This window comes from Aedes albopictus, chromosome 3 (genome assembly GCF_035046485.1).
Source record: "Aedes albopictus strain Foshan chromosome 3, AalbF5, whole genome shotgun sequence".
In the NCBI taxonomy this organism is placed as follows: domain Eukaryota; kingdom Metazoa; phylum Arthropoda; class Insecta; order Diptera; family Culicidae; genus Aedes; species Aedes albopictus.
This window is the reverse complement of record NC_085138.1, coordinates 413979682-413990173: the sequence shown is the minus strand read 5'-3', so window position 1 is coordinate 413990173 and position 10492 is coordinate 413979682. Positions and strand designations below refer to the sequence as shown.

At 38.1% G+C, this 10492-nt stretch overlaps 1 non-coding gene across 5 annotated transcripts in view; it reads left to right on the top strand.

Annotated features, from left to right (window-relative positions):
- The first annotated feature begins 228 nt into the window (after positions 1-228).
- Positions 229-10492, top strand: part of LOC115253634 (uncharacterized) — an 86960-nt gene continuing 76696 nt past the window's right edge. For 4 of the 5 annotated variants that reach the window (XR_009998668.1, XR_009998670.1, XR_009998669.1 and 1 more), the window contains exons 1-2: positions 303-766; positions 1022-1501. This is a non-coding gene — a transcript (uncharacterized LOC115253634). Of the gene's footprint in view, positions 767-1021; positions 1502-10492 lie in introns of those variants that run through there. The other variant, XR_009998666.1, reaches the window with a different exon arrangement.

Below are 10492 nucleotides of genomic sequence, written 5' to 3'. Positions count from 1 at the left end.
TCTTCCATTATGGTATCGTGAGATTATCACCTTTCCGTACAACTTCGCCGCTACCAGCAAGACAAACAGCCATTCGTTCGTATCCGCACTTTGACAGCGAGTATGAGGGGAAAAATCGTTAGGCATCCCTACCCCTGCCAGTCCGATCGCATGATGCGAGCGATTCCCTGAGGGAGAGAGCCATTGCGGCGAGGGGACAAGCAAGAGAGCGAACCCAAAAGACTCTCTCGCAGTTCGCACACTCGGGTAGCCGACTCGGCAAAGCCAGCGCTTGCTTTGACCATATCGACGTATCATTCCAGGCACACTCGATTCAGTTTTGAAACGAGCGGCGTACAGAGTAGAGGTAGCCTAACTTTGAATCACCCCCCGTCATCGCTGTACTGTACTGTGCCAGAAACCAACCAACCCAAGAATAGTGTTGTGAGAAGCTCTGGAATCCCCCAATTGAAAAATCGAAAGAATCAGTCTGGTGTTTTTTCCTTCGGTGAAACGCGACAAGTTCTGGAACACTGGAACAACCGACTGATGAGTGATTTTGGGACACAGAGACTGACAAACAGAATCGTTGATTTTGCGCGAAGTACCTACATTGAACACTCGCAGAGTTTTTTGTTTTATTGATCCGTTCGTGATTCGCTTGTTGAGCTTACCTGGCTAATCCGTTCCGCCTCCGCGTGATTCGAAACCCCAGCATCTGCCTCCCTTCGAAGAGAGGTATATCGTCACCGAAACGCACATCGAGAATCCACCTTTCGTTGAAAACGTACGTAGAAGATTTTGCCTATTCTTTCTGAGTTTGGAAGCGAGAGTTTGTTCTGGATTTTTGTTCGCGAGTTTCGCTGATTAGAACAAACTTTCACCACCGTCAAGAACGAAAGTGAAAGGAACGAGCGAGAGAGAGTTGGAGAGAAATTGGACCGAGTGAATCGAAATTTTTCGTTCGTTTGTGCGCTGAGTGATCGATGATTCGAATTGAAATTGAAAGTGATTACTGATTTCTTTCTTTTTTTCTTTGCAGAAAAAGAAGAAGAGTGGTTCTTGGTATGCGAAAATAGAGAAGAGAAGATCGAAGCATATGAAATCGAAAGAAGAGCAATAGCAGTGTAAAATAGAATACCAACGCAGTGTGAATCGAAAATCGTTCTTTGCAGATTGGCAATAGATAGTGCATTTTCAACACCCGATACAAAGCAATACAAAAAGTAAAAGTGATCGACCAGTGATAAGGAAAAGTAGAAGAAATCGCTCCAACAAGTGATTACGGTGCATCCTGTGTGTGTCTGCGCGCGCAGAGTCCCTGTTTTCGACGTTTCGACCAATCGAAACGAGAATTGACCGATCGTGGTTCGTGAGAAGAAAAAGAAAGAAGACCGAAAATCCTAGCAGGCGTTGAACCAAACAAAAAACTGCCATCACGATCGCTAGAAATCCACGGAGAATGTCTACCGCGATAATGCACACCGGGGCGTTCTACGACTTTGGTGATTTTACATTGAAGGTAAGTTTGGGCGTACCGTATATCGAGACTAAGCGGACTTAGGTTAAGTAGGCCTTGACCACAGACAAACAGACGTAACACTCTGATAATTCCCATCGTACTTCGATTTAACGATCTTTTTCAAAATTTGATAGTTGGCCAACTACCCATCTGTGGCGCTCACATCGTTTTTGTTCGAGTTTGACGTTTGCTCACTACCGCCACCTAGTTGATGGTCGGCCAAACTTAGTCATTTTAGCATTGGGCGAATATGTTTTCGTAACTATGATTTAAATCGAAAAATGTTCGAAGTGTTACGTCTGTTTGTCTGTGCCTTGACGTTATAAGACATCGAAAAGTCGTCGTCGTCAATTCGGGCATTCAAATCGCCCAATCAAAATCGGATTTTTTTTATTCCGCTTTGATTACGTGGGCGTAATACACCGAGATGAAATTCGCCGCCTACTGCGCATGATCGGTAATGGCTAGAATTTATGCAACCTGTTGATGATGATTTCGGAAAACCGTTGAAATCTTTCGATTGGCAGTGTTGTTTGTCGGGAAATCCGCTGCCTGGAACTTAGTAGATGAGAGTCTACTCCTACTACTGCATGCTGTGTACAGCTGTTAGGTAGTCGGGGAATTATCCTCAAACTAGAAATACCTGATCGGCGATCGCCCTTCTGGTGATAACCTCTTGAGAGTTGGTTTTTACACTTCCCAACTCAACCGCCTCTTCGACAAAGTTGTAATCGGAACAACAATAATTCTGAGTGATGACGGGTGATGAGAGCTGAATGCTCAAGAGTGGTTTGGTTATCGTCGAAGTAGGCGGCAATAAGCGTAGACTGTAGTGTAAAGTCAACAGCGAGCGTCGAGTGAGATATTTTTAGAAGGCGATCAACGAACAAAAGATTGTTTCGTTTCGTTTCGCTTGTTGTCGGTGATAACCTGATGGAAGGCACTCAAAACCAAAATCTGGTGATGTGTAGAGTTACGGCTTTTCAGTGCGGACTTTCCGGGAATTGAATTAGCACTTGTTCGTGGTGGAACGCGATTTATTTCGACGATAGCGAATACCAGTCCACGAGAGCTCCGATGTGATGTGTGTTGGTGGATTATTTTGCAAACAGCGCAATATCTCATCAGCACCTTCATCCATCGTGAGCGGCCGGTGTTGTTATCAACGGATGTGAGTAATTATCACTCACCTCACCATTCTTGATGGTGGTCAAACAAAGTTGCTCCCTGCTGGGTGCTGGTGCTGGAGGAGGGTCAATTGCTTTGGCAAATATTGTGTTAGATAACAAGAGACGCGATATTGCGCCACGTTCTACGCATATCATTTGGGATGATGCAAGGCGAGGAAATTTGTTAAACTTTTTTCATTATAGAGATTGAATCAATCTTTTCGGCCTTATGTGACCAATTTTGAATCTTTATTACAGTTTTTCTGTCAAAACGCAGAACAATATTTGCTTCATAACAACTGATAAGCAAACGTCATAACAAAATTCTATTATATTTTTATAAATTTGAGGCGAGTCTAAGGTTTGACCTTGACGAACACAGGTTCTATTAAATTAAATTTTGACTAGAAACAAACAGATTTGCAAACATCTGTTGGATAGGCATCGAATTTTGGTCGGTCTTATACAGATGACTGTATTTTAGCCATTTTAGCTAGTGCTTGGTCAGATATTTGACTCTGTGTTCTACTAATTTTAATGATTGGAGATTCGAGGGAATTTTATCTGTCAATTGTCAAGTGTCTAAATCTAGTGTCGCATCGGACCAGATTTTCTTGTTTGTAGTGGCCTTGCTAGCTTCAGCACTGGTTTTACCAACGTCCTAGATGGTTCAAATAGAAGTTTGAATGACAAGATCACTTTGGATAACAACTAATTCTAGCTCCAATGGACACCAGTGTCACCACCACCAGCAGTGTCGTTGCAAAAAATGTGAGAATCCCTTTTTGTAAAGTACTGGCCACGAAGAGAAATCGATCAAGTCAGTTAGGCCCTTAAGAAAAACATTGTTGATATTTTCAAAAGCTCATGTATATCATTCATGACTGTTCCCAGGAAGCCACTTCAAACACATATCTTATTAGAATCGTTGTCCTTTGGAACCTAATGTTCTGGAAACGGTGCAGTCAATTCAGCAATAATGAATAATTGAGTTGTTAAGATGCATCAAGGATCTTCCACAAACCACATACTCTAGGCCAACAAGGCTAATTACCGATGCGTCAACATTTATTATTATTTTCGATGCCCCCAGGAAACAATCAAACATGCGTTGCCATTTTTATACGAAAATTGCTTCCGAATCGCAACTCGGCATAGTTGTCATCTTCTGACTTCTGGCTTTGCTTCTCAACTGGAACAAAGCTACTTAGCTACCTTCAGAAAGATCTTCTATTTCAGATCTTTATTACAACAACAACAAAGAGATAACTGTGTGCGCAAAAAAATGTGGAAGAGATAGTACAACCAGAAAGACGCATGATGTACAATACATGGTGTTAAAACTTCAATTACTCAAAATGTCATGTATGGTTAATTTTTCTACTGTCATGCTAGGATACCCAGGTAACCACTAAGCATTTGAAGAAGCCGTGTATCAGCCCGTATTACGCATTTAAACTGCTTGCTGCCCTACATGAGCAGTTCGAATGCATAGCTGCCTTGAGTTAGCATAAGCTGTGCTGCTCAAAAGCTTTCGGCTGTTAATTAGCATTTCAACTGCTTGAAGTGGTTTCACTTGGGAGCATACAGAATGCTTTTCAACTGCTCTTTAAATGCTAGGAGCAAAAAGGTTGGGAGATATGTTACGCATTTGGCAACACATTTTGTCTCTCTCTTACAGAGCCTATGCTTCTGTTTACAAATTTGTGCATCTTTTTTGTTTCTTTATTTTCCCCTACTCATCCAAAAGCACCAAAGAAAACATTACTGCAGCTGGATTGGATTGGGAACTTGTCCATCAAAAAATCACCAATTATTTATCATTTCGTCGGAAAATATGTGCCGAATAGGTGAATGCTTTGGTGGATCATAGGATTGTTTGAAAGAGGGAAGAAAAAATCTTATTCCACAGATATTTAAACAAAGGGATCGTAATGCTCTACCACAATGAAATATCCCAATGAAAATATGCGTCTTTGATGTTGAATCTGAAGCTGTTATCGAATCATTCTTTATATTGGCGATTAAATCAACGCACGCCACCGGGACAGCTTTAGCATCGTGGATCAGGAGCAACAGAATCCGAAGCAGATACGATTAATCAATCTCCGGATCATAAGTTCAAACCTACATCACTACAAAAATCAGCAAAAAAGTACCGGCTGGAACATGGAAGGACGATGAAGCGGGGAAGCAGGCTGAGAGAACGAGAAGCAGACGTCAATCTATTTTTGTTTTTTTTTGCTCGACGAGGCGTTACGCTTCTTTGACATTTCGTCACGACGTTCCTGAAGGGATAGCACTAAGACAGCCCGTTGTTTTGCCAAAACCTGCTGTAAGGTAGCACCATAGGCGCATATACGGCTAATTAGCATTAAACGCCTTGTCGTAAAGGCTACTATAATGCTGAAGGAATGCTATTTTAAATGCTTACTGGTTACTTGGGTAGGATGTGACAACAGAAATTCGCCTGCCTTGTTATTTTTTCGTTTGATTTCGTCGAGGATGGAAAACCAGTGCTGCCACACTACTTTATTCCAAATCTTTCATACAATTTAAATTTAACGATTGAAATTCGGATGCATGTTTCGCACCGTAAATCACTATTTGGAATTGGAATAGCATAACTTGCAAGTAAAATTGATTACAAACGGAAAGTTCTTTAATTTATAGTTAAATATATCAAAACTTCAATTGATTTTGTATCCAATCAATGATTTCTATCAATGTTTAGACATGGGAGTTATTTTAGGTTGATTTACATCTGAATACTGATATTTTTAAGTCGATAAAACTCGAATAGAAAAATACAACGATTTTGGATGTTGTTGTCACATTCTAAACCTACAAACTAGCAACACGGCCAAGCCAACAACAAAGCAATCTGATCGCAGCAAACGGGTATCAATTTCGACCAATCAGCGACTGGCCTCCGTTTGACAGCGAAATGGTCTAAAATCGGCTGACTACGTGACGCATCCTATCCTAGCTGTCATGTACCTCGAATTTATCTTCAAAGAGTGTCGGTTGGGGAACGGAACTCATTTTAAGCAAACTGCTTATTTTTTATTGATAGTGATATAGCGCAGTATGCGAGTGACTACAGCACTGGATATAATTTAGTAAGCACTGAAACGTTGTTTATACAAAGTGCTTGAAAAAGGAGATCTGACTCTCCAGGCAGCTTTTGAACAAAACTGTTCAAATTATTATAAATCTCTCATTTTAGAAACATCAGCGAAATTTTGAGTTCAAAACTGTTCAACAAAATCTATTTTTTTAAATTACACTGTAATTTATCGAAAAGATGCCGATTTCCATACAAAATTGTCAATTTTAAGATGCTGTCAATATGATTTGTTTTTATGAATCGAGCTCAAATTTTGACATGGAACTACAAATGTGCTGGATTCAGCTTATACGAAGTAAAAATCGTACAAAACAAGTGTTTGTATTTTTTTTAATAAATTAGATTCATATGGCCCCCGTAATATAAAATTCAGAGAAAATCAACTGTTCGTGCTCATATTAACTTCACTGCACTCCAGATAAACAGTATTTTCATTGGAAGATCGATTTTCAATCCGTTTCGTTCTACACCAAAAAAGTGATTGAAAAAAATGTTTCAAAAAGGCTAAACATTTTGAATTATGCGAGATTATAATTATCGTTCAGGAAGCTGCGCCCGCAATTCCTTCAGCTTAGCTTTACGTAGAGAAATTTTACCCCGTTCTACTATGACTCTATAGAAGTAATAAAATGTTTTTCCAATTTTCATCAACACAACAGGTATTTTATCAAATGACTGATCCAAGAAAGACATGAAGAATTAATGTTGGAATTTCTTCATAACAATTTTAAAAATTCAGTAGTTTGTCTGTGATAAATTTTACTAGACATCTGCATCTGTCTGTCCAGAAGTTTTCAAAAGTTTCATTCAGGAGAATGCTTGGAATGCTAAATCAATGAGATGGATTTTTTAAGACACATAGTCTAAAACCAATAAAGTTTTTAAAAAGCTTCTGGAAAATTTGACTTCAAAACACTTGAGCAATCAACACTGAAGAAGTCTGTAAGTTGCAGACGAAATTGCCGTATCTGTCCGAAGATAAACGCAGTAGTGGAATGAAAAGGAATTTACTCCTCCTTTCAAGTTTTTTTAGGAGTTATTAATTTTAATTTTTCTTTTGCAAAAATGAAGCAATAGTGACGTATTTTAAAGTTTAAGTTAGTGTTTCAAGTTTCAAATACGAAATACTGCCGAATATTTTTTAAAGATTTCCAGCAGATACGTTTCGAATGGATTATTGACGACTTTCTGCAAATTTCGGCTGTCAGTCCAACAAAATTGCGTTGATTAGTTTTTCATTATCGCCGACGTTTCGGTACGACTATTGGATCATCTTCAGGGCTCACTACACAAATCAACAGGTCATATAAGTTTTGATATACCTTCCAGAAATACCAATAACCTCCAACCGTTATTTCAGAAATTTTGCTCCAAAGGTTTGCCACTATTCTGAATGGGACAAACATTTCAGGCAAAAATTGATCCACGAGTTAAGACACATCACTAGTACCACTTGGCACATCGCCTAGGACTTCAGCAGGGAATCTTTCAGTCACTTACTAAAAATTCTTCCTCAAAAGTTTCGACCTCAATTCTTTTTTTAATTACGTTTAGGAATTAATCAAAGCTTATCTATGTCCTTCATCAGATTGATTAGCTTGCTGGAAAGTCTTTAGGAAATCCCTTGGAAAAGTTCCCAACATATTCTGCAATTTTTGAAATCTTTATGGGTCCTTGAAAAACCAATTACACGAGAAAGTACTTCAAATAATGCACCTGAAATTTTCCCAAAGACTATCCCAAAAATTTTTTTTGTAGTATCTTTGTCAGACATATTTTTATGACAAGTAAAAAAATGGCACACATGTCAGAAAAGAGTAGAACGATTTATTATTTCACGTTACATCTATCAAAAGGCACTTTCATAAAAAGTGGATCGGCAAATCAATGTAGAAACTATTTACATTGTCCCTAGAAAGACAGGACATTTATGTTTGGGTCTTCAGAGATGCAAAAGTGTTGAATGAAATAGTAGAACTTGTTCAATCTCCTACAATTATGGAATTTGAGCTTACAGAAACTTGCTAATATGTTCATCTAAATCACCAACAAACATACGTAACACTGGAGAAATTCCCATCGACCACAATTGTAATGATCATTTCAAATCTCAACAGTTGTGGCCTTTACAACCAGAGGCGCACGCATCGTTTTTCTTTGCGTTTGACGTTTCACGCATGCGCCTTCTGCTGACGATATTTCACAACGCAGTGTTTCGTGCAACATGTCTACCAGGAGATGATAGTGTGAGCTGGATTTTCACGAAAATTGGTTTGGGTTTTACGTCTGTTTGTCTGTGTCGAACCTGTTCAATCCATGATTTTGGTAAATGATCTAAGCAATATTGATTCTTAATCTTGAAATCTAAATTTTATCAGATACCCTCATCTGATGTCATATATGTTTATCCATTTCCAGTTTGATGTAGTTGACTGTTCTCGATCAATTTCGTTGTGAGTTCTGAGCCTGCATTGTAGTGAATTCGTACTGTATACCTCACCGACTCGTTTCAAGACCTTAGACGGGTTTCTAGTAATAATTATTGTCATCTTGTTATTTTAGATTTTCAGCCCATCTCTTGAAAAGCTGAGCAAGCTAGGTTTCTGATGAAATCCTTGGCGAATGATTTTAAGCCCTGCATTTATTTCTTAGTAACATAAAAGCACAGAGAAACAGACATTACACTCTGTTTGCTCTTCATGGATCACATTTTTAATTTCACATCCACATTCATATATTTGGCAGATGGTCGATTAACCCTTCGCGGGACGTTTGCTTACTACCACCATGTAGTGGTTGCTCGACCAAACACAGCATGATTAGTATTTGGCAATTACAGCATGATTATCTTTTAATCGTGGATAATTTTTTGGTGAATTACTAATGATATTCAAGACAAAGTCTTCGAGAGCCCCTCATCTAGTTGCCTTCAATATTTTCAATGGTTTTCTAGCATGATTTTTGGTTCATTCACGGTTACTCTCGGGTATAAGTAAAGTACTAACGATCAGAACGTGATATACCTAGGTTTGATTGATATAAGAGATGAAAGTACTAAAAATAATATAAAAACATATCAAAATTTGCCACATCAAGATCAGATCGAAAGAATAGTTCCTTTGTTGCTGTTTGATGAACTTCCAATCAGATTCTTGTTGGTTTTCTAGCGAAGGCTATAAAGAATATTTTGAAAGTTGATGTGTAGATTTCTGCCGAAGATCTTGATATTATGCGTTGCGCGAAAATTTGTACGCGCAAGTGCCCATACACCTCCGCCTGTAAGAAAAATCATTTCGGTGTTTTTGGCGCAGTATTCCTTGGCCAAATCGCGCACTTATTGTAGAAGACACCATAGCGATTTATCATACCAGCGGAGGTCTATTAGCGATTTTGCACCTTTTTCGCTCTCTATTTTCTTGCAACGGGTAATAATTTTTCTAACAAATATATTGCAAATTCCTTGCCAATTCCTTACATGTAAAGCAGTGGTGCTCATCCTGCGGCCCGCGGGATTTTTGAAGGATTATTTGAAATAACTCGTTAAATTCATTAAGAAATCAAACAAAAAAAAATCCTGATCAATATCACAGTGTTAAACACAAATTAAATGATAAATAAACAAAAAGAACAATCGGTTCTAGTAAGATTCGAAATCGCAACTCTGAAATATTTCGCATTTCAGCTAAAAAGTCACGAAGCCAGCTTATAGTTATTTATAAGTGGTACGAATCAAATGCAAGTTTGCTAAAAATGTAATCTTGAATCATTTAAAAATTAGTTGCAGTTTTTAAGCGCAGTCAATGCAACGCTGAGCAAATATTTCACATTTCGCCTTTCCGAAGAACATATAAACACAAAGCATAAAGTTCTTGACAAAATTCTCAATAAATCTCAACTTGATTGCCAATATTGTTTCATTTTTACTGTTTGTTTAAATTTCTAGTATAAGACTCACACATTTTTCGAAACAAAACTTACGAATCCAATTTGAATTGTCCAAGCGAAGCTCCTGGACGAACTTAAAAAAAAAAAAATCTCAGCTGAGATTCATAAAGCGTCTCCTGTGCCCTTTTGGAGAAACTTTTGGATAAATTTTTGGAGAAACTCCTGGAAACATTATTGGAGAAAACTTTTAAGCAACTCTAAGCAAAATATATGGCGAAACTCAACGAAATATATGGAGAAATTCAATGAGAAAGTTGTGGCGATACTGCATGGAAATTATAGGAGCATCTCTTAGAAAAATGTTCTGGTGCCACTCTAACAGAAATTTCTTAAACAACTTTAAATAAATTCCTTGAGTAACAAAAAGGGAATTTTCATGGGAATTTTCAGGGGTAACTACAAACAAGATTCCAGAACCAACTGCATCAAGACACAAAAGATGCCTAGAACGCCTGAGGAAAATTTGAACAATAAATTTGAAGCAACATATGCAGCAACTTTAGAAGATAATGTTGAAGAAACTTCCGGAAACAATTGTTAAAAATCTAATTTTTGAAGAAATTTAATGATGAAGTATTGAATCAACTCTAGTAGAGACTTATGGAGAGAATTTACTAAAATCTTCAAAAAACTCCTGGAAAATTTTCGGAAAAATCCGGAAGCTATTCTAGGAGAAATTCTTGGAAATGATTAATGAGGAATTCCTGAAGTAACTTCAGAGCAGTTACAAAGGCAAATCTAAGAGGA